The sequence below is a fragment of the Protopterus annectens genome, chromosome 5.part1 (assembly GCF_019279795.1).
Source record: "Protopterus annectens isolate FY-2018-M chromosome 5.part1, PAN1.0, whole genome shotgun sequence".
In the NCBI taxonomy this organism is placed as follows: Eukaryota; Metazoa; Chordata; order Ceratodontiformes; family Protopteridae; genus Protopterus; species Protopterus annectens.
Window position 1 is genome coordinate 486,394,629 of NC_056736.1, and position 25,372 is coordinate 486,420,000.

The window sequence follows — 25,372 nt, forward strand, 5'->3', positions numbered from 1 at the left end:
CAGGTAAGATGAACTGACAGGTATCAATGACTGAGCAGCTTGAGTGATTTGATATGATTAGAGACACATAACATGCAAGGAGGTGTTGTAAAATGCAAACCACAGGCTGAGGCTGTGCACAAAATAAATTCATAGGTTCTTACAGTAGCTGCTTTGACTATAAGCTAGAAAAATGTTTAAGTGCCTGTCAGGTTTGAAACAGTGAATCACTGCTAAGCAGAATTAAATTCTAAGAGCCTCTGAATGGTCTTGAGAGTAACCTTTGCTTTTAGTCATGAATTTACCAACACTAAGCAGTGTAAATATGTTTAAGATTACACTGTGCATAATGAAATGATAGGTAATACATTCTCTTGCTTCTGTCTTCTTTAAACATCTCACCTATATCTCTCTTTAGTTCTGTGACTTCAGTTTTTTCCTAATCATTATAAACATGCTCTTTTCACACACATCCTGTAGGGAAAAAATCATATGTATTGCTAGTGCTTAATTCTATTAGGCTACTATCCCTTTGTATTTTTTATAATGGATGATCTGCCACAATTTCTTTTTCGAGCTTCGTCCCTACTAAATTCATTTGGAAAATAACTGCTTCTATACCCAAATGTCTTTTCTGGTTAAAGGCTGAGCTATGTTTACAGTGAACTATCAAATTTTGTTTTATAAAACTATATGCAAAGACCCTGCTAATGCTGAGCACTCCTATTGTTTATTTTATCGCATTGTTTTGTATGTATAAAGCTCATAAAAAAAGCCCAGGAATAGTAATGAACTGACTGCACTAATATTTTAGCGGGTCTCCAGTACAGTGAGTAGGGAAATCCCTGCATAAATCCAAGTTGTATAGCCTTAAGTATCAACCATAGACTTTAAAAAGGCTTGCATTCACCAATTCAAGTGTCTTTGGAACTTAGAAAACACAAAGAGTTATAAGTTATAGTATCTTAATACATTATAAAAACTATGATAATATTATCAGAAATGTCTGTGCTCACAAGGTGGGGCAGGTTAAAGTAACAGCCATTTATCCATGTGTAGGAGTGATTGGTGTCTCATTATTTACATTAGAAATTTTGTTTAATTTTATAAAATCTAGCATGCTATATCCATTTAATTGTATTAAGTTTCAGATGATAACATGCAATTTGGGCTGACGTATTCAAGATTTACTTCCCTGGACTATGAGACAGCAATAAGCATGAAGCATATGTCTATATCCATCTATATCTATGTCAATACATCTATATCTATATCTAAATTTGTATATAAGTACACACACACACACACACACACACACACACACACACATATATATATATATATATATATACTGACATATATAGATATAGATATGTTTTTGCTGCTGTCCTTGGGCAAAATTTGAAATCACATTGGCAGATTAAATTCAGCATCTATCCCAGTTTTTGCAAAGTTTATTTCCTGGGATGCTAGGGGTTTGCAACATGATAACAAATGTCAATAGTTTAGTAACATCAAATAAGTGTGAAACACTAAATTGTAAGATTTCTACTAAATGAAATCTGAAAACAAGCCTCATGTACCTCTGCATAATGAGGCCTTGGCTATGACCTAGATGAAATGAACTTGGTTAACAGGGCATGTGCAGGAAGGAGTTGGGTGGGAGGTGTTTAAAGAAGCAGCAGTTATCAATTCACCAGTCATGAGTAGTAGAGGTGTCGGTGGCTGTTTGTGTAGAGACAGTACGGTAATCACATATTGGGTGCCAGTAAAGTTGGTATTACTGGGGAATCTGGAGCTGATTGAGTATGTGTGTGAATTAAAATGTAATGACAGCAGCTCTACTCTGTTGTGTCATAGCAAAAATCATAAGTATGCTGGACAGCATATGTGATTCTGCCAGTTGCTCCTCTCCAACTTCCTCTTCCCCATCCATGCTAAGGAGGTGGTCCCACTCTGGGGATAGTATAAGGGACACTAAGGTAAAGAGTAGTAGAAGGTAATCCAAAAAAATTATGGTCAGTTGGAGGTAATGGAAATGGGAAAAAAAAAACAAAGCAAGGCCATTACAAGTGTTTTGTGCATAACTCATGAAAATAGTGAGACAAACTAACAGCAGCAAAAATGAAATTATTACCGAGTGCCACATCCTTTAAGAGAAAGAAAAAGAATATTTCTAGATAGTCTGAAACTGGCGTGTGAGTCCAAAACACCTGTAGACATAATAGTGAAATCATAGTGAACAAAAGAATGTCTTAGTATTTCTCACTTTCATGTATGCTACCCAGTAGTAGACAAGTCCAGGAAGCAAGACAACAGAAGGCCAAGCTAAGCAATGGACATTTGTAGGTGAAGCCTAGTATATTAATGCAGTTTGGGATGTCTATAGAAAGCAGTATGCATTCAAGTATCCTAAGGCACATGAGTCACCCAAGCCATAATTTATTTACTTAATTACTTATCATTTGCTTTGTCACTTTTGTTAACTCTTTAAACTCCATTTATGGCACTGGCAAAGGAGTTCTCCTTTCTCAACTTGAATATTGGCTTCACAAATTTTGCTTCTGCCTCCAAGAAAAATATTGCCACACTTCAGACTATCTCTAACAGTATCTGTTGACTCATTACAAACTCACCTCTCTGTGAGCATCACTGTATAACCCTAGGAAAAGCCAAACAGCTCCCCAAAAAACAAAGAATCAACTTACTTTTAGGATACCAACTCACCAAACAACTCTAACTCCACACATTTCCTCTCCTTGCAGCTACACTTCAAGAAAAAAAAAATTCCTAAGGAATTAACAGTATGTCATAGAGAAAGCTTTTGGGATTATTTTAGACTTGTTAATAATAATCCCCCAAGTGAAGATGATAAAAAACTAATACTCCAGTCTTCAAAACAAACTACTTCATCACTAAGGGGGAGTATATTCTCTTGTAAGTTCTTACACATAACCTTTTTCACACTACATAAAGTTTAATTGATATATAATAAAGACATGAGATGCTGGAGATGTAAACTAAATGTTAAAGCTGTCTGGAAGCATATGTTTTATGATTTTATAAAACTTAAAGCATATTGGGATAATATGAATTCTCTATTACAGTCTGTTTTTAATGATGCATGTATGCCAGGGGTGGATCATGCTATTGGGTTGCAGGACTGCAGCCCCCCCCCAGCTGTAAAACAAAAAAAGAAAAGAAAAAATAAAAACAAATGTGAGTCACAGAACATCGTTCATGCGCACTCACAGCAGTTCCCGATATCTGGACTGCTGGTGAACCAGTCTGGAGCATGCATACAGAATCCAGACTGTCTCACCAGCAGTCCAGATTAGGAAGACAGCATTCAGCAGCAAATATCACAGACATCTATGCAGTTACTGGAAGAGGATCAGACTGCAACATCCGCAGGCTGGGTAGGAATGAATACTTGGGGGGTTTTTGTGTGTGTATGTGTGTGTGTGTGTGTGTGTGTGTGTGTGTGTGTGTGTGTGTGTAATGTCCCACTTGCTATAGGGTGGTGGGTACAGAACAGACTTGAACCCTGGACATTGGGTCCAGGTGGCAAGAGCCTGAATTCCCTACCCACCACAAATTGTAAAAACATTGCAGGTTTTTGCCTCATATTTGTTCTGTTCCTCATAAAATCTGTGGTTTCTATATTTTTGTCTTTACACAGTCAGTGGTGCAGTGGTAGAATTGTTGTCAGACAGCTACAGGTTCTCTGGCTTGATTTCTGGCTGGGGTGCCTTCTGTGTGGAGTCTGTATTTCCCCCCTGTTTTTGTGTGGGTGTGCTCTGGTGTCCTCCCATCTTACAAATACATGTCTGGAGTGTTTCTCCCTGGGCCTCTGCTGAAAATTGGCTTTTGTTCCAAGTCAGACTTTCCCGGTTAACAAATGTTAAATAAATAAAAATGACAAGCATTTGAATTTCAGACTTCATATTCTTCAGAAAGTACATGGTAACACAAATCCTTTTATTCTAGCAGTTTTCTAAGTTTATAAGATGGATATTTGAAATTTGCCCCTATTTTTGGGACTGTATTCCCCCATTATTGGCTTTGTCCAAGTTTTTTGTGCTAAGGTTGAGAGCTATGGTAAGAACTGAATTCACTGAATATGTTTGGGGGCTGTATTCCCCCATTATTGGCTTTGTTCAGGTGTTATGTGCTTAGAGGTTGACAGCTATAGTGAGAACTGAATTCACTAAATGGTAGCCATTTATGTTTCAGTCTTCCTCTTTCACAAAACAGCTGATTTGGCAGAGTGGGGTGTTGCTCTGACTGTTTTGTACAGGCTCCTGGGTTCAAGACTTGGCAGTGAAATGTATTGTAGTAACACAGCATTTTATTCTAGCAACTTTCCAACATTATACAAGCATTGTTTAAAATGTGTCAGTGGTTTTTGGCCTTTTGTTCCCTCCAATACATTTTTGGCTTTTTCCAGATTTCTTGTGTTGCAAAGTTCAGAGATACAGCTGAGTGTTGAGTAGACTTTAAAAGGAGCTGAGAGCTGCAGGGGAGCAAATGTTTAGTGCTGCTTATGCAAATTATGCGTGCATTGTTAATAGCACAACAGGTAGTGTACTTTCATTTGATGCAGAAGGCTGTGGGTTCTACTCCCACCCTAGGTAGATGCATTGCTGATACTATACTGTATTGCAAAGGGGTGGATGCGGCTGTTCTTTTTGGCAAAGATACCTAGTAACTATGAACCTGTTATCAGTTTGCCATCCATTCCCTATTGCAATATTACTAGGTTATCATTTTTAGTGTAACATAGGCAATTTATTCCTCAAGGGCAACAGGCACTTTATTTGTAGATGAAACAACGAAATGTAAAGTTGTTTGCTAACAGCAACCTCTTCATTAGTTACAGATCTCTTTAATGTGGAATTATTTAGATGACTTTTACTTCTTCAGAAATTGTGCATATTTACTGATACTGGTGGACTGCAGAAGTTTGAGTGGACTTTTATGATGGGAATATTCTGAATTTGGGTAGTTTTGTCAGTATTGGTGCATACATTTTCTTTCATTGTTTACTGGAAAAATGTTCAAAACAATACATTTAAAACACCCTCTAAAACTGTACTGTATTGTACAAGGAATATCATTTAATACAATCAGGAAGTTGTATCAAAGAGCATGTGTATGTTTCATGTGCAAGGGACCTGTGATTTGAAAACAGCTCAAAGTTAATCTTTATCTGCCTCTGGAAAAATGTATTTTCTCTGAATGTGAATTTCAATGCTATTTCAATGAATGGGAGTTTCAAGGGCAAAGAAGTTTTAATGCTAAGACAGTTTTCATTGTGAGACTGCATTGCTTTGTTTAGCAGATATCTATTAGTGTTTGTGCTGTAAAATGCAAAATAAAACTTTCAAATGAAGTCCAAATCATCGCAGAAGTAAAACAGTATGCACATTAGTGTTTATGGTAAATGGGGTGAAATAGCCAAGTAATGGTTCATTGGAATGGCTGCAGGGGGTTGGGCTACATTAGACCATGATTTTGTGAGAGGAGAATGGCGGCAAACTCACAGACAGCCCTGGCTGAACTATACCTCTCAACTATGCAGATTTTTGCAGAATGAATAGATTTTTGCTTCTTAGTCTTGGTTTGTTCCACATAAAATTTGTGGTTTTCTGGCAAATCATTTAGGAATTAGTCACTAAATAATGATAGACTCCGAGTTTCAGACTTCATAACCTTCAGAAAAATGTATGCTTAAGCGAGACCTGTTATTCTATCAACTGCCTCAGTTTATACAAGAGCAATTTTTAGTACTGTTTATATGTTGCCGCAATATATTGTGGCCTTGTCCAAATTTCCTGCATTAACAGGTTGAGAGGTACTTACAAATAAATTGCTTTATAGAATCAGGCATATCTGAACCTCTCAACTGTCCCTGATTTTGGCTCATAATGTTGCTCTTCCCCTAATAATCCCTCCACAAAATGGCAATTTTGGAAGAAAACGTGTAGGGTTTACAATTAATAAATAACTGTAATAATGAGAGTTATAGATTACTTTTATTTCAGTAATGCATGTGGATTATTTTATTTTGGCAGCTGCTCAAGTTAGCAGTACTAATATCTAAAAAGTGTCCCTTTTTTGACAGGTTCCCAGCTATATTGTGTGGCTATTTTATATTTTTGCATTACATTGTTGGTCCATAAAATTGTGTTTTTTGGCAAGTTAGTGGCAAATCATTAAAGACTGAAGTTAGAAAGTAATGACAGATGTTTGAGTTTCAGATTCCATACCCTTCAGAAAATTCATACTAATGCAAGACCTACAATTCTATTATCTTTCTAAGTTTATAACAGCTATATTTAAAAATTGTCCTTATTTTGGGTCCTTTGTCCCACTTCTATGTATGGTTTTGTCCAGATTTCTTGCTCTGAGGTTGAGCGGTATGACAAATGTGTCAGGGCCATCACAGTCAGCCAGAGACATTTCAAATTGTGACATACTTGTTGCACCCCACTCCCCCATGTAGTGACTCTGGATATGTCCAAGCAAGGCAAGGAGCAGTTATGCAGTGTAAATGTGCATAGTATCCCCCCATACAAGGTAGACACAAGTAATACAGTGGCTTTTCATCTGTCCTTGATCTTGCAGAATGTTCTTGTTTCTGTCTAATTTTTATACTGTTGATTTATGCTTATTATTATTCAGAAAGTACCTGTTGCTCTGTGTTTAAGTAGCAATACTTTAATGACCATCAGGTAAGCTTGTCTGAGATTGTAAGATGCAAGTAAACTTTAATAAGCATACTGTTAAAGAATTGCCAACATTGAAAGCCTTTCTGTTGTTGCCATGCAGAGAATACTTACATAACTAGATAACGTATAAGCCTTGGGTATTGAAATGCATATGACAGTATTTGCAATAAAGGACAGGATTACATTATTTTAAGAAGCTCATTACATTTGTTAAAGACTTGCAGTCATCTTTGCAGGCTTTACCTGTAAACTAAACAGAATGTCAATCTATAGTGTGTGGTCCATAACATGTGCAGTAATCCTTTAAGCCACGTATTCCCAAAGTGTGCACCGTGTTGCCCTGGGGACTGGTGGCTTCCTCACAGGGGTGCCATGAATTAATAAGCTTAGCGGCCGCAAAATAAACCGCAAATTAATAAGCTTAGGTTTGCGGTTTATTTTGCGGCCGCTAAGCAAAGAACATCTCACTGTGGCTACCCTACTCACTGGGGTTTGTGGTTAGAGGTAATAATATCCACTAATTTAAATTATGCTATAGCTTAGTAAAGATGTAAACAAAGGCAGTAAGATGTTGGGGAACATATAACCTATTTTTCTACTTCAGAGTTCTTCCTGCAAAACAATTGTTCTAAAAGTTGATATCATCTGACATAAGCTGTGTCTAAATTTGTAAATTCTGATGTTGCTAATGTCATATTTGTACTGTTTGACAGGTGAACTGTTGCTTTGTAAGACTTGTGCACCATATTACATGTTCTCTCTTATGCAAGACAATTTTGTATACATTTTTATGGTAATGTGTAATAACATCCATATGGCAAAAAGGGATACTGAATAGAACAATGTGTTCTATAAATAGCTCAAGAAATCATGAGGTAGAGGCACTGGTAGTAGCTTAGAATAAGGCACAAAAAACATGTTTTTGTACATGAGCTAGTTTTGTAAAAGTAGTATATTACAGTAACTGAAAGGAGCTTACGGTTATATAATATGTGAACTATCCAGCAGTCTATGCCCTAAAATACTATTCAGACAAAGGAGGACACTTGTACTTGGCTACCTTACATTTACTCTTCAATCTCAGATGCAAGGGAGAACAGACCAGTGTGTGTAGGATACGTGGTTAAAGTAGTAAAGAGTAATTAGAGCAGAGCTGATTGGATATTTATGAACTCTGACATCATCACGCATCACTGATTTTATCTTGCAACCACAATAATGTACACCAGTGTGACTGACTGCCTGTTGGAGTGACTTGGAGTTGGAGAGTTAAAAAAAAAAAAAGGCAGTCGTTTAAGCAGCCCTGCCTGCAGCTGTTTCATCGATGCTGAATGAAGTGAATTTTTTCCTTAAAGCGCGGCTCTTATTTACTAGTGCTACATTTGTGGGCTTATGATTTGTCAGACTTTTTTGTGATAAGAGTGTATGCTTCTGTGATTGGCCCTCATAGTAGGAGTGGTATAAATGGCACAATTCTTTTACAGCTTGACAGGCTTAAAGCAAAGTGCAGCTGGTCAGTAGACCATCATTTAGTAAATCAACTGATTTGAATGCTGTTGTTGTGCAACGCTGCCTTTCTACTGGGTCCTGAAGCAGCCAGAGCTAAAAATGTCAGGCAGGCTTCCCACCTCCATCAAAAAGTTTTCAGATGAGTAATTATATAGTTAAATGTATTCCCTGCCTTAGTAAACCGTTCATGAAGGTTTTCAAACCTGCTTCCCTATCTGCTGATTACATGTGCCTCATTACACCCTTGTTCACCCATTACATTAGGTATGTCACATAATACCCTTACTCCTACACTTATGGGATGGGGCGTAACATAATTTTAGAAAGTAAGGTACTTGGTGGTGTGGAAAGGAAGACAATGTCCTTGGGTATCATATAAAAGTTACTGGCGGAGACATTTCCAACCAGAAACTGACATTGTAGGGTCGTTGAGATGCTAAAATAGCTGACTTTCTTTATATATTGTAAACCTTTTTTGCTGAAAATCTTACAATTTGTTTTTCTTTTAATTTATCAGTAACCTCTACTTGTGTGATAGGTCTTCAACAAATCCTTTTCTAGGTAGAATTTGATGAGTTGGGGGGGGGGCGCCTTGGGAAAACCTGGATTCAACAAGGGAGCCGAGAATCCAAAAAGTTTAGGAACCACTGCTTTAAGCAATGTATCTTGAGCTTGTTTCTTGATTGCTTTTCATTTTTTACTTTGATCATGTTTTCCCCATGAAACAAGTAGATAGTTGTTATCAGGCAGCAGGTCTTTTTTGGATAAGAAACATTTTTACAAGTGGGGATATCACAGAGATTGCTACTTTCAGCATGTTACTTGGTACTTTAATAAAGCTGAATATAAATTATAATTAGAACTGTATGGCAAGGAGAAGTGGTTTGAGTTGAGTGCTGCTTGTTTTTCTTATACTTGATTTTGACTGGCATTCCAGTAATGTATTTAAAAAGTAATTAATTTTTTCATGCCTCACAACCTTTTTATTTCCATCTAGATATTAAGTAAGCTGTCATGCAGTCAATGCTTTGAAATATTTTTTTTCTTCTACACTTCATTTTGTTTTGATTGGACTCTCATAATGATGGTTTGGCAACCAGGGCAGCATATTTAATTAAAGTTACGTTTTTGTGGTTTTGAGCATAGCTCCTCCCCTTTCTAGTTGGCAGCACCACTTCCCATTGGCCCCACCCATTCAGCTGTCTACTGCAGCCCCACTTTGATTTGAAGTCACCAGCCACCACTGATGTATGCTGACCAAATCTTTATTTAATACACCTGTTCCCAGTTGTATCACAAAAATAAAATACCCTCTTTTATGGAGTATCTTAACATTAGCAAGAAAAGACATCACATTTCACATAACCTATCTCTTTTTCATGTCTCTTCTCCTCTCTCAAGATTCGCTGAAGATGAACCCATTGCAAAAAGTAATGTATGTATTTATTGTATAGTATACTCTGCTTGATTGTACAATGCTCTCTGTTTGTTTACTAGAATGTATACACACAGTTTTCCTATGTAATTAGTCTGAACTACTCTGTTACGTCTTACATTTCTGCATTTTTTGTTTGTGAAATGCTTTATATTTCACCCAGGCTGAGCCTGAAATTGGTCAACATTGATCAGTACACTAATATGGCAAACAAATATGAATAAATAAATATTTTATTTATTTAATATTTGGTTACTGGGAAAATTCAACTTGGACCAAAGCCAATTTTCAGTGGAGGCACAGGAGAAAAGCTCCAGATGCACGTCTTTGAAACATGGTAGAAAACCCACACAAACATCGGAGGGACAAGCAGACTCTGCACAGAAGGCAGTCCAGCCGAGAATCTAACCAGAAAACCTCTTGCTGTGAGGTGACAATGCTACCACTGCACCACTGTGCCATCCGTAATACATAAATCAATAAACAGATGCAAAGAACAGCCCAAGGAGAAAATCTACAAACTTGGTAGCAATATTGGTTGTGTAGCCTTTCAACACAGGAACACGTTTTTGTGAAAAAAGAGAAGCACAAAAAAGAAACCAAATAAGCATCAGGAAATAACATAAACTATAGCAAAACTCTATCTAAAAGCCAAGTTCGAAATCAGGGCTAGGAGAATATGTTCTGTGTAATTGTGGAATGGAGTCTTTACATCAACCCAGACATCTCGGGTTGCATTAATGTAACCAGTCACTATGTTGCTGTCTAATGTGAAAAGAGAGGGCTTTTCCCCCCTCAGCTATCAAACTATCAAGGAGGTGGGGTGAGGTTTACCACCAAGGACTAGCATTATTTGGCAGAGACAAGAGAGAAGTGAAGCAACTCCAGAGGGATGTTGATATGCAATGTAAACAAGGAGCTTAGATAGTTGTAGATAGTTGTCTGTAATCAGCATAGCGTAAAAACTTACACAGAACAAACCTACTTGATAGTAACTGTAACGCCTGATAGTGACAGTGAACTATTTACATTACCTGGAACGTGGTAGGAGCGAGAGGCGCTATTAGCATACCAATGTCGGCGTTTTCAGAGTCGGTTATTTACGTTGTCGGTGATATAAGTTTTCGGTGTTGTCGTGTCGGTTAACTGCTTGTCGGTTATGTGGTATTTCGATTATCTAAGGTAGAACCATATAGATATATATATATATATATATATATATATAGATGTGTGTGTGTGTGTGTGTGTGTGTGTGTGTGTGTGTGTGTGTGTGTATATATGTGTTTATATATTTTTTTTTTTCCACACTGACTGAAGATGTTAGCATTCAGGTAATGACTTCTGTCTTGTTCCAAATTTTAAACTTTAAAATGCATGTCATTTTATTTGGTAGGTAAATAAACATGCTATTTTTGACCATTGTTAAATATGATCCTGGTCAAACTATCAAGGGTAAATGCAGTATACATATCCTGATTTTTAAACAGCCAATCAACAAGTTTCATTTTTGAAAAAAAGAGAAACCACAAAACTTGCAAAAATTCTACAGTGGCACAGGGAGAACAAGGAAACTGCAAAGATAGTGAGCAAAGTTTAGGACTGAACCCTGGATCACTGAGGCATAAAACCTTTCCTCTGAGCCACAGTGCTCATAAACTTTATGTTAATAGAATATCAAATGTTATTTTTTTCTGAAAAGATGATGTTATGGGCAATTGACAAATACATAATTTATTTTTTCAGCCTTAGATATATATTTTCCAGATTAAATTCTCCTGTTTGTACAGTCAATATGCATATAACTTTCTGCTAAGCAACTCAACAGCTATGAGCATGTGAATTGAAAATTACAGTCAGCATTTAATAACTGATTTACACCTTGTAGCAGTGGGTGCTTACACCCCAGCATGATAAATATATCACCAAATTCTTTGGTCTTTTATGAAAAAAATAAGGTTGGAAAAAAAAACAGAAGCTAAATAACTTTAAGTGTAATTTAAACAATAAATATTGTCATACATTTGCCAGATTCCAAAAGTCTTGCTCTCAGAGTAAGTGACTCATGGAATCTGACTTCCCCATTGTAAGTCTGTTTATATAAAAAAAAAATATATATAGATATATATATATATATATATATATATATATATATATATATATATATATATATAGATTTATATATATATATATATATATATATATATATATATATATATATATATATATATATATATATATATATATATTTATTTATTTATATATATATATATATATATATATATATAGAGAGAGAGAGATGGACAGATACATATATGCCTTACAAAGAAGTACTTCACTTAAGAACAGAAATCAGAGAAGACTTACTGTGGAATAAGTCACTTATACTGAGAGCAGTCCTTTTGGAATCGGGCCCAATGTTTTTCCAATGGCCATAAAAAGTTTTTACTTCATATTATAATGAATATAATGCAAAAATAATGTAAAAATAAGAAAAATTAAGTACAGATTTTGATTTTTTTAAATGTTTAGACAAATTTCGTGTCTGGGAAAACATGAAAGGAAGATATAGTTTTATTTCTAAAGCAGCCAGAAGACTGGTGTTAGATATTTGCATGGGATATAACTTGAATTGTTACAATTGAGATATTTGTAGAAATATGAAACAAAATGCACCCAATCAAAAATGTAAATAAACACCCAAGTCTAAAGCTGTAGAAGCGACATTGTGTGTTTTTCCCTCATCATGACTTCTGGCAACACAGTGCAAAGGTCTCTAGACCAATTAATTCAGATAAAATATTAAAGAGGTAGTGATATTGTATCTCCAGTGAAGATGAGATATGATATATTATTCATCTTAATAATATCCAGTCCCCTCACATATTTTTAATTGACTGCACCTTAATCAAACGTTTTGTTACTTTCTGTCTTTTGCCCTTCTTTTTCATTCATTGCCTGTGAATTATTAATAAGTCAATCAGTTAAGGAACCAGGATCCAAATAATTGACTGATAAAGGAATGGTCTCCAGTCCCTCTCTCTCTCTCTCTCTCTCTATATATATATATATATATATATATATATATATATGTGTGTGTGTGTGTGTGTGTGTGTGTGTGTGTGTGTGTGTGTGTGTGTGTGTGTGTGTGTGTGTGTGTGTGTGTTTTTAATATCACTTTGTAATAGACTGTTTACATATTTCTTTATAGCTGTGCATCATTGCCTGTGAATTTTTAATAAGTCAATCAGTTAAGGAACCAAGGACCAAATAATTGACTGATAAAGGAATGTTGTCCATTGCCCTCTCTCTCTCTCTCTCTCTATATATATATATATATATGTGTATTATATATATATGTATTATATATATATATATATATATATATATATATATATATATATATAATATATTATATATATATATATATATATATATATATATATATATATATAATATATATATATATATATATATATATATATATATATATATATATATATTTATTTTATATATATATATATATATATATATATATATATATATATATATAATTTGGAAGGTTATTTAACAAAGTAACTATATTATCTCTTTTGCAAGTAAAAATATATGCACTTATGCATTAATTTAAGGCATCGCATTATAAACATTTTAAATAAATGAACATTTGTAGGTTTGAGTGTTACTTGTTAAAATTCACCAGCTTTATATTTTTGAGGTTATATGCAGTTATCAGTTTGGTGCTTGCTAATATTTTTGTCCAAGAATGTCAGAGTTTTTTTTTTTTTTTTAAATCAGCTTCACGGACAATAGTGTAAAAAATCTTAATCTTGCCTGAAGGTAACTTCATACACTATGTATGAAAACCCAGTAATTTGGACAGAAATGCAATTTTATTGCCTGAAATCATTACATAGTATCTTGAAGATATAAAGGTGCAATTGATTCATATTAAGAACTAATATATTGGTAATTCCATTTAAAAGATAGAAGGATGATAGATTCCCAGTATATCTCCAATAAATGGAGGAATGAATGTATCTGCTTCTTATTCCAGAAAAAAAGAACATCTCCATGTATGGTGGTAGGAGGAAACAGTTGCTTAACAGGCACTATAGGAGATTCAATTTAGCATGTAATAAAATAGTCTAATAACTTTAGATTATACTAACAGTATTGCATCTGAGTAAAGAAAATTAGGCATCTGCCAGAATACTTTATTTAATCCCATTAATGTCTAAGGAATTGAGATTAATTACTTAGGTACCAGATAAGTGAGGGACCTCAGTTTCAGGACTTTGAAATTAGCTAGGTAAAGTTCCTTAACAGTATATGTGCCATGTGCCTGAGAAAGATTTTGGAAAGCATGGCACCTAAATATCACAGCAGGCATTAAATAATTGTTGTCACCTGTAGAACAGAGCACTTCATTTCAGAATCCTAGAAGATAGTAATATATCATAGATGCTGCAAAACTGTTGCAACAATACAAATGCCATTCAGAAACTGATCAGGAATTATTTATTGGTATCCATTAGCAGGCAAATATTGAATAATAGTGCACTATAAATATAGCAAGGTCAAGCTTGAATAAGCAAAACAGGAGTTATATCATATTGATTAAAGCTTGCTGCATTATTTTCAAAAGAGAAATAAGAGTTAGTTTAAAGAAATGTCTGTATTTCACTTTCATGTATAGTTATTACTTTATCAGAGTCAAACATTGCAATAAATCCTGCTATGCTTAAAGATACTATAAATCTCATTTTCTTCCACTTAGTAGTCAACTGTGTTGTTGTTATTGTTTAGTCAATCTTGCATCAAATTTGTTAAGTAGCATTTATCAATGATGTGGGGAACAAAATTGTAGGCCGAGTTATGTAAATGAGAATAGATTGTCACAAATAGATGTCATGCTTTCTTGTCAATTTTCACAGGTGATAATAGGATTTATAACAATGACTTGTACATAATAAACCAGGTTATCTGCTCTACATCAGATCAGACCTTGATTTACCTTAACTGACATAGTTAGACTCAAAAAGATAACCAGTCAAGAATATTGCAAAACAAACAATAATGACGCCAGACAGTATCTACATATAATTCAGACAGAATGCTAAAGTTCACTTCAGCAACCGTTTCTAAACTTTAAACTTGGGGCCACTACATTATCTTGTGGCTTTCATTTCTTTTTTTCAAAACAGGTTTATTGTTTTAACATATAAGAGAAATATCATAACAATTTTATACAAGTAATTAAAAATAGGTATTATTATAATATTCAACAAAACAACTAAAGTATTTACAAAGACATCCACTACAATCAGATCAATTAATTAAACTAAAATACCATGCTATTGAAATTAAAATTTTTTAACAAATTTTGTAAATGATCCCATACAATAAAATAAGATGTTTTTCTATTTGTTCTAGTCCTAATTGTGTTTATTTCCATATGGCACACTATGTTCATAACATTTTTAAATTCATTAAACGAAGGAGGTGTATCTGAAATCCAATTTCTAGTTATTATTTTCCTAGCCATATATTGAATAATATAAGAGATTTAGAAATAATGAAATTATCTGTAAAAAGAGCCTGCAAAAATTCATTAATTGACTTCCAGTATTCTTTCAATTTTATACAGTCATAAAACATATGAGCCCAGTCAGCATTAATTTCTACATTACATCTCTTACATAGATTATCTTTATTATTTATTTTATTCATCATCAAAGGTGTATAAAAAGATCTATGTAAAAATTTCCATGTATAAAGTCTCCAGACAATGGAAGACGTAGTTCTATAAGCAGATTCCAATATATATTGTTTATCTTGTTGATTTGGCGGGTCCCCATTAATAGAAGTGAAATAATTCCAGTATGAATCTACTCAGTAAAAAGTTTCTTGTCTGATAACTTTATGTATGTATGAAAGTTTACCTTTATCAGAAACTTTATGTTGTAAATTTAATATCAAGTAATCAATCAGTGTTGGAATAGATTCTTTAACAGTTATAGACATTAAATCTATTTTAGTAATGAGATGTTGTCTAAAGGTCTGAACCTCTAACCAGCAAGTTTCTCTTAGATCAAATTCTTGTTTTAAGAAATCTAGATTTTTAACTTTATTATCAGATATCAACTGATACCAGCACTTTAGATCATTATCTATAGCTAAATGAGTTCCTTCAGAAGTAGATGACAAAAGCATACCCTGAGTATACATTATAGGAAATACAATAACATTCCATTCCCTATACTTAGGGTGCATGAATATAAAGTTACGATAACTAATAATAATATTTAATGGGTAACAAACCATATGTTTAGGTGTAATAGGTGAAGTACAAAATTCCTTTAGTAACCATAACATGGAGTTATTTACAATCATATTTTTATGTGTTAAGGAGATTTTCATGAAGTGTATACTAATTAGCTCCCAATAATCTTTCCATTTTGTGACATATGACTGATCTATTAATAAAGTAATAACTTTTACAATAGAAGAGATAGTATATAAATTAAAGTCTGGAAAAGAAATACCCCTTGAGACCAGCTATTAGTATGTTTCTTTAATGCAATCCTAGGTCTATTAGGTGCCCATAAGAAATTTAACATTAGTGTGTTCAGTTTCTTGATAATTATTTTTGTAGGTGGAAGTATTATTGATTGTATTAAGTATAAAATCTTGGGGAATATTATCATTTTAATAATTGTAAGTCTCTCCTCCATAGTAAAAAACATATTATTCCAGGTATTAAAAGATTTTGTATATTAAGAAAACAGGTATTATAATTATTATATATAATAGATTTAATATCTTTAGATAGTATTATACCTAAATAAGTTATCTGACCTGAATTGGGTACATATTTAGTAAAATCACTAATGAGAATATTTTTCGTGTATATATAGGTAGTATTTTAGTTTTTCTTCATTGAATATTAAACCAGAAATACTTTTAAAATTCATCATGTTATCAAATAGAGACTGTATAGAAGAATTAGATCCTGCTGATGTAATTAGAACATCATCTGCAAAAGTTGAATTTTGGATGTTGTATTTTCATCTATTTCAAAACCCTCTATGTCAGTACTGTTTCTGATCAAATTAGCCCAAGGCTCCATTACTAAAGTGAATAATAGTGGAGAAAGTGGACATCCTTGTTTTGTACCTTTAAGAATGGGTATTTTTTGTGAAACATATGTTCCTACCTTAATATAAGCCAACGTTCCTTTGTATAAATGTTCAATTAGATTTACAAATGCATCCGAGAAGTTTGTGCACTTCATTAAGGTAAACATATAGTCCCAACTTACTGAATCAAATGCTGAACTTATATCAAGACTAATAAGTGTTAAATCTTTCTTTTTCCTATTTGCAAAATCTATTAATGTTAAAGTTCTTCTTATATTATCAAAAGTATTTCTATTTACAATGAAGTCTGTCTGAGCTATATCTATAATGCCGGGAATGATTGTCTTCAATCTATCAGCAAAGATATTCATAAACATTTTATAATCAACATTAAGTAATGAGATGGGCCGATATGAAGAACATCTAGTTGGATCTTTATTAGGTTTTAAAATTGGCGAAATAAATGTATATTGCCAAGATGGGGGGTTATTAACTCAGTTTGGGCCAAAATAAAAACCTTATGTATTAATGAATATGTATTTTTAGAAAGGATTTTATATATCTCTGGTATAATACCATCATTACCCGGTGCTTTGTTTGATTTAAGCTCATTTATTTGTGTAATAACTTCTGTATATGAAATACTCTTGTCCAATCGTTTAATCTGTTGTTTATTAAGCTTTTTATTCATATTTGTGGTTATAAACTCCTTTATTTTATCTTTAGGTTCCATGTTAATATTATTATGGTTAATTTTGTGAAAGTGATTTCTAAATTCATCTAGTATTTCTGGTATACTAGAAACATTCTTCTTTTTCCTTAGAGAAAAGATTTCGTTGATATGGTTTTGTTTATTCAACCTTTTTGTTTTATTTTTAAGTCTATGTAAGTATTTGGGGCTTATTGAATAAGACAAAAACTTGTATTTCTCTAAAGTTATTTTAACTTTATGAGTTAAAATTTCTTTGTATTTCTCATTTAGTTTGTTTATTTCTTCAATAACTTTCTTGTCCATAATATTTTCTTTATTATTATGTTTATAAGAGTCTAATTTACTTTGAATATCTAACAATTCCTTATCCCAAGATTTCCTTTTATTATTATACCATCTGATACTTTGTCCATATAGATATGATTTTAAGGCATCCCAAACATAAACAATGGAGACTTCAGGAGTGTTATTTATGTCTAAAAATGTTTTACTTCTGAAAGTATATATTCTTTATAGTCTTTTAGTTGAGTTAAGTATGCTGGTATCCTTTTGATCTGAACATTATGAGTATTTTTATCATGAATTCAAAAACAATTGAATTATGATCAGATATAGGACATGAAATGATTTTGGAATTAATTAAATCTGTTACCATCTGGTTAGAAATAAAGACCCTATCTATTTTTGAATAAGTTTTGTATCTGTTAGAAAAAAAGGTGTATGGTAATGATTTTGAATCTATCTGATTATTAATATCATTCAAATGATAAGAATTAGCAAAATCCTTTAAATGTTTTGCATTAGATGTAATTCTTCTCTTTCCTATAGTGGTAGTATCACTTTCAAGTAGTATACAATTAAAGTCACCAGCTAAAATAATATCTCATATAGAGAATGATATGATCTTATCAAGATGATGTTTCACTGTATTAATACCAATTCCAGGTATCCAATATACATTAATTAAAGTGTAAGTCTTCCCATTAATTTGTATTGTAACCATACAAAACATTCCTTTGTCATCCTGATAAGACTTAATGGTTTTAGGAATGGGCATACTTTTATTCCATAAAACAGCCACTCCTCTTTTTTCTGAGTGTGCTCTGAACTAACCAATACTGTATATTTGTTTGTGGCTAGTTTATCAATATCTTTTTTCAAGAGATGGGTTTCTTGTAGGAAGACTAAGTTGGCCTTATGTAAATTAATGTATCTTATTAGGCTTGCCCTTTTACATGGATTATTCAATCCATTAATGTTTAAAGAAATTCCTTTTAAAGATGTCATTTGGCATTATTAAAACTTAAGAAACTTATGATCAAAATAACAAGATAAGTAATGTTACATCTCCTCCTTTAGGTGTACCTTTAAATATAGCTGTATTTATTGAATCTCTTATGGGATTTTGTATAGGATTCAATTTTGTTTGTAGTGACAATGAATGTACAAAATATATTGTGGATGTCAAAACTATATACAAATAACAATGAACAAGTGAAAATAATGTAAGGATTAAACCTTGCATCCAGCCTGGAGTTGTAAACTCCAACTTAGAGTAGTATTTACCACTCAAGTTAACCCCCTACCCTAAGCAGCAGTACGTCAGCTACCACCTTATCAATTTAATACTAGTTATATTTAATTAAAGTTAACAGTTTTCAATTCAATTATCTAGTAAGACAAGACTACACATTTGGTAAAACAGCATCATATAAGCTAAAATAAACCTTTTTTTTTTTTTTTTTTTTTTTAAAAAAACTGTTCATACTACTATATACATACATGTAATATAAAACACTTGTATTCAAATAGCATTCAAATAATCTTGGTGTTAGAAATCAAGAGGAGAGAAAAATAAGTTCTAACATTCATTTAAATCAAAAACTTTGGCTAATATGATTTAGACATTACATATATTAGGATGCATCTATTTTCTGTCATGTAAATACAGTTAACAGCTTCCAAAAAAAACCTTGAATTGCTTGTATATGAGCATTTACTCAAACTCATTATTGCCAATAGAATAAAATATTGTATTCATAGAAATTGTTATAACTCATACTTCATAGTTGAGCAGATTATCAGAAACATTTATATACATATCTACATACACACACATACACACACACACACACACACACACACACACACACATATATATATATATATATATATATATATATATATATATATATACATACACACATACACACACATATACACATATACATATATATATATATATATATATATATATATATATATATATACACATGCATACACACACACACATACACACACACACACACACACACACACACACACACACATACGCATACACACAAACACACACACACACACATACACACACACACATACACACACATACACACATACATATATATATATATATCTGATCTCACTGAGTTCTATCTTTACTGAGCACCCTCTTACATTGCTGTCCCTTCAATAAATCTGTCTGCTTTATACAAAATAATGCACAGCAAACACATTTTAGTAACCAGATTTTACAAACATGCTATACTACTGCTTTAAAATATATCACATGACAATTTCTTCCAGTATAGAGTTATAAAATTATTTATGCTTGTCAATCAGATGAATTAAATGAGTTATAGTAATGTATATGTTTGGGACATAGGTTTTTAACACATATTATTAATCTGCTATTCCTGTATCTGTGATGTGTCAGTGTGATATCTAGGCCAAAGGTGAGACCAGCTGCTTTCAGCTTCTCTGTGAGAATTCTGAGAGTTGAAGCTTTTGAAGTAGCTCATGGACACTGTGCATGAGACAGCCCACATCCCAGATTGTCTCTCTTAACATTTTGGCGGAAACTTATTAAAACTAGTGACAAACATTCATTTAGCAGTGTAAATGCATCTAAACATGACAAAACCTTCACAATGCATTCTACAGGTTATTACAGACTCTATGTAAGTGAAATCAAGCCCAAAATTATTAATAAGTAACAAAACTCAACATTTTTGTCCCAATTCAACTCCTATGCGAATCTTATTATTTACTGTGTCTATATGATCAAAAGTATTTCTATATATTAATAAAGAAAAGAAAAAGAGAGTAGAAAGTAAAAGGGTGTAAGGCAGAAATAAAAAAATGTAAGAGAAAGCTATAAGAAGTATATACAATAGAATATTACTTACTGTTTATATTAATAGAGTTAAAATAAAACATATTATTTACTATTATTTAGTTCTAATTATTATTAGTTAAAGCATGACAGATTATTTACAAACAAGCATAAGCAGTGTAATCAAGAAAGTATAATTAGGTAGTGTCATTCCTGTATCTGTGATGTGTCAGTGTGGTATCTAGGTCAAAGGTGAGACCAGCTGCTTTCAGCTTCTCTGTGAGAATTCTGAGAGTTGAAGCTTTTGAAGTAGCTCATGGACACTGTGCATGAGACAGCCCACATCCCAGATTGTCTCTCTTAACATTTTGGCGGAAACTAATTAAAACTAGTGACAAACATTCATTTAGCAGTGTAAATGCATCTAAACATGACAAAACCTTCACAATGCATTCTACAGGTTATTACAGACTCTATGTAAGTGAAATCAAGCCCAAAATTATTAATAAGTAACAAAACTCAACATTTTTGTCCCAACTCAACTTCTATGCAAATCTTATTATTTACTGTGTCTATATGATCAAAAGCATTTCTATATATTAATAAAGAAAAGAAAAGAGAGTAGAAAGTAAAAGGGTGTAAGGCAGAAATAAAAAAAATGTAAGAGAAAGCTATAAGAAGTATATACAATAGTATGTTACTTACTGTTTATATTAATAGAGTTAAAAATAAAACATATTATTTGCTATTATTTAGTTCTAATTATTATTAGTTAAAGCATGACAGATTATTTACAAACAAGCATAAGCAGTGTAATCAAGAAAGTATAATTAGGAATAGCATTTGAAGAACATATAAACTTTTAAAGGAAAAAAATGTATCAAATTACTGACCTTATTTTTCCTCTTCAGAAAGAGAAACAAGTTAAATCACAGCTTGCCATTAAATCTCCAGATATTTTGACTAGTTATGAAACAAAACATTTCTTTGCACACAGAGAATAACTTTGATTAAATCTTTTTCAAAATATTTGTTGCTTCTTGGAAATGCAGGAACTACATTTAAAAAGATTAATAATAAAATAAAATGATGAGAGAGAGAAAAAAAACATAGTACAAATCATTTGTTTTTTAGTCTCTTCTTCTTCTCTGAAGTCTTCCACGAAGTTTCAGTTGCCAGTCTCTTTAACGAAGGACTAGCCCATTCCATTTCTTCTATTTTTTTCCAAAATCTTATTTTTTTTTGATAAACAGTAAAGCAGAGTCTAAGTCATCGAAAATTTTAGGACCATCAGGAAGGAAGATTTTAAGCTTGGCAGGAAACAGAAGGTATGTTTTAAACTGTGCTTTTTTAAGCTCCGTTATTAGTGGCAGAAAAACTTTTCTTTTAGCTAATACCATGGAAGAATAGTCATTGTCAAAACGCACAGTTGTTTCATTAATCTTAACAGGAGCTTTAGCCCAAGCAGATTTAAGAACCATCTCTTTATCAAAAGATGATAGAAATCTAACTATAACTGATCTAGGATAGTTTTTGTTAGAGTTAGTATTAGCTATAGATCTATGTGCTCTTTCGATACCAAAAGAGAGTGCTTCTGGTAAATCTAAAGTTTTAGGGAGCCATGTTGTTAAAAAAGAAGTAATATTGTTACCTTCAATATTTTCTGGCAGTCCAAAAATCCTAATGTTATTGCACCTAAATCTATTTTCCAGGTCATCCAGCTTTGTTTGTAAATGTGTATTTTGTTTCAGCAGAAACTCAATGTTGATTTCCTCTTCTTGTATTCTATTTTCCATGTCATTCACAGCTTCTTCTATGCCTGTCATCTGGATCTTCCGTTGTTGCAGGTCCATATGTAACAAGTCTATTTGTTTTGTAGTTTTTTCTATGAAAGTGTCTATTTTAGTATCCATTTTATCCATCTTAGCAGTAAGTTGCTGGACTATAATTATCAGAGACTGAAGTTCTTTCTTGATGCTGGAGTCTTGAGAATTTGTCTTACTGGAACTCATTTCAGACTGATAAACTGACAGGAAAATTTCCAAAGTAATTTCAGACAGGAATATTATTAAGATTTCCTTTCTTTTTTAGATATAGTTCAAGAACTATATAAAACAAACATATTTAGAAAGAAAATTACTTCAAAAATTAATTTTTTAAGTAATTAATTCCTGTCAATGTAAATGAAATTGGTGGAGCTGAAGAAATCTGCTGCTATCCTGTGTTCATCCTTGGCCACGCCCCCGTGGCTTTCATTTCTGATGACTCATTTGTGACTCAACTATTTTTGTCTGCCTGGAGATACCCTGATAGTATAGTCTGCAGTTGTAACACTCTATGTTCTCAAGTAGATGTAAGTTGTCCCAGTTTAATGCAGAAATCACTAGTCTATCATGATGTTTACCTTTAACAAATGATCTGACACAGGAGTCCAAACAAAATATTTGGAAGAAATTCAGTATGAATTTTTAGAAAGAAAGTTGACTCAGTGAGGCAAAGTTTCATGGAGGAGTCTCGAAAAGACTGGAATAAGGAACAAGGAAGGTGGGAAGACATGACAGAGGAAATACACAGAATCAGGTCAGGAGCAGAAAATGTATGAAAAAAATAATTAAAAAAGACAAAAACATGGAACTGCAAAGGAGAGTAGAGTTGCCACCTGCCCCACTTTGCAAGGGACAGTCCCTCTTTGGGCAGTTGTGTCCTGCAAACAAAACTGAAAAAAATGGCAAAAGTCCTGAGATTTTAGGACAAAATGATTTCCTATATTTTATGCAAAAGTTGCATAAAACAGTTATTCTGTATCTGAAACAACTAAATGTTATAAGGAACAGAAGAAGCAACTAAAATGCTACAAGAATATGCTTTTATTTATTCTGTCCTTTACACTGATCGTGGGTATGGTTCACCCTGCAAAATCTGGCATTTGTACTAAAAATGTCCCACTTTGGGCATTTGAAAAGGTGGCAACCCTAAAGGAGAGACATGAGAAAAGGGTAGAAAAGGCACTGAGTGAATAACAACAACAACAGAAATAATAATAATAATAATAATAATAATAATAAATATAAAATGTATGAATGATATGTGTAGAAACCACAAAAGTTATTGCATAAAATGGGTAAGAGGGAGAACTAAAAACAGGACAAGAACAGCCCTCCAGGATATGAGCGCATTTTTCATTCCACAGTATTTGATTTATTCCTTAATGTTTGCTGTGTGAAAGTGCATGCCACAGTGCACTGCATGGTTTTGCTGTGTCTCTTAGCATCTGCTCAAACACAATAATTATGATATAAGGTACAATGAATGCACCTGCTAGGCACATACCGACACACACACACACACACACACACACACACACACACACACACACACACACACACACACACACACACGCACATACACAAACAAACATAAAAAAATGGGACATCAAAAGGTAAGGAGTTTATGGTTTCAGTGGTGATAGGGCTATCTGCAGACTACTGTGGAATGTCTTTAGACAAACAAAATTCTGCAGAGAAAGAAAAGAAACTGCTATAAAGTACAAAGGGAAGTATGTATATAAATAATATGCATGTAAAAAATAGTAAAGATATATTTGTATTTCTCAGTGTGCTCTGGTAGTGATCCTACTTTGTGATAGATTTCTCCCTTCTCCAAGATGGTATGAACATGGAGTTTGTATTTGTAAGTTCAGGCATTTGGGGGGGCTAGTTTGGAGTTTTATGAGTTCTTTAAGTGTATATTCGATCTGTTGCTAGGTCATTGTTTTCTGTTAGATGACTTAGTGTAAGCTGTTGTCATATATACAGATAGGTAGAAATGAGTATAGGGCACTAGATCAATTGTGCACCTACACTCACTCCTGTTTGGCTGACACCATTTTGTCAATGCAATCATATGGCTGACATGTGCAACATTGACAACTCCTGGGTAGGGGAATATTTCCTTTACTCAAGGAATGTGCAGTCTCAGAGTTCATATACATGTAACTATAATTAACAGGGGGTGTGGGGTGCTTATCCCCTGAAAAATCACTTACCTTTGGTTTAATCTGCTCTGGGATAATGTCTAGACCATGCAGAGAATGTCAGTCTTCAGTATTTAGATGTTTTTACTTCAATCATCTGGATGTATGTATATGTGCACAGTCGATCTAGTGGGTTTATATTTGCTTAGCGATCTTTCAAAAGTTGACTGTCATATGGTCGACACCATATGATCGAATTTTTGAAAGTTTCGAAAGTTTTAACAGAGATCTCCGTAAAACATTGAATGGGAACATTTCCCTTTTCTGCACTGTAGTGCGATGTGGGAGTTGGTATATTTAATGAACAGGGGGGTGTGGGGGTGCAGGGGTGCTTGCCCCCCTGTTTAAAATCTTCAGGTAGCTTATTTGTGCAGTTTATTTATTTTTATTAGATGCTCAAACTTTTAAAAATTTGATCATATGGTGTCGACCAATAAATAGAACATGCTAGAGGGATAGATTCCTGTCACAGAGACTCCCCATGCTTTGGAACAAAATTCCAAACTACATTAGGCAGAGCCCCTCACTAACACTCTTGAAGAGAAACCTTGACGAGTGGATGTATAACAGAAAATACACCCCTGGGATCACTTCATTGGCTCTTCTTGACAGAGGATCAGTTAATTAATCAATGGGGTGGCGATATATATATATATATATATATATATATATATATATATATATATATATATATATATATATATATATATATATATATA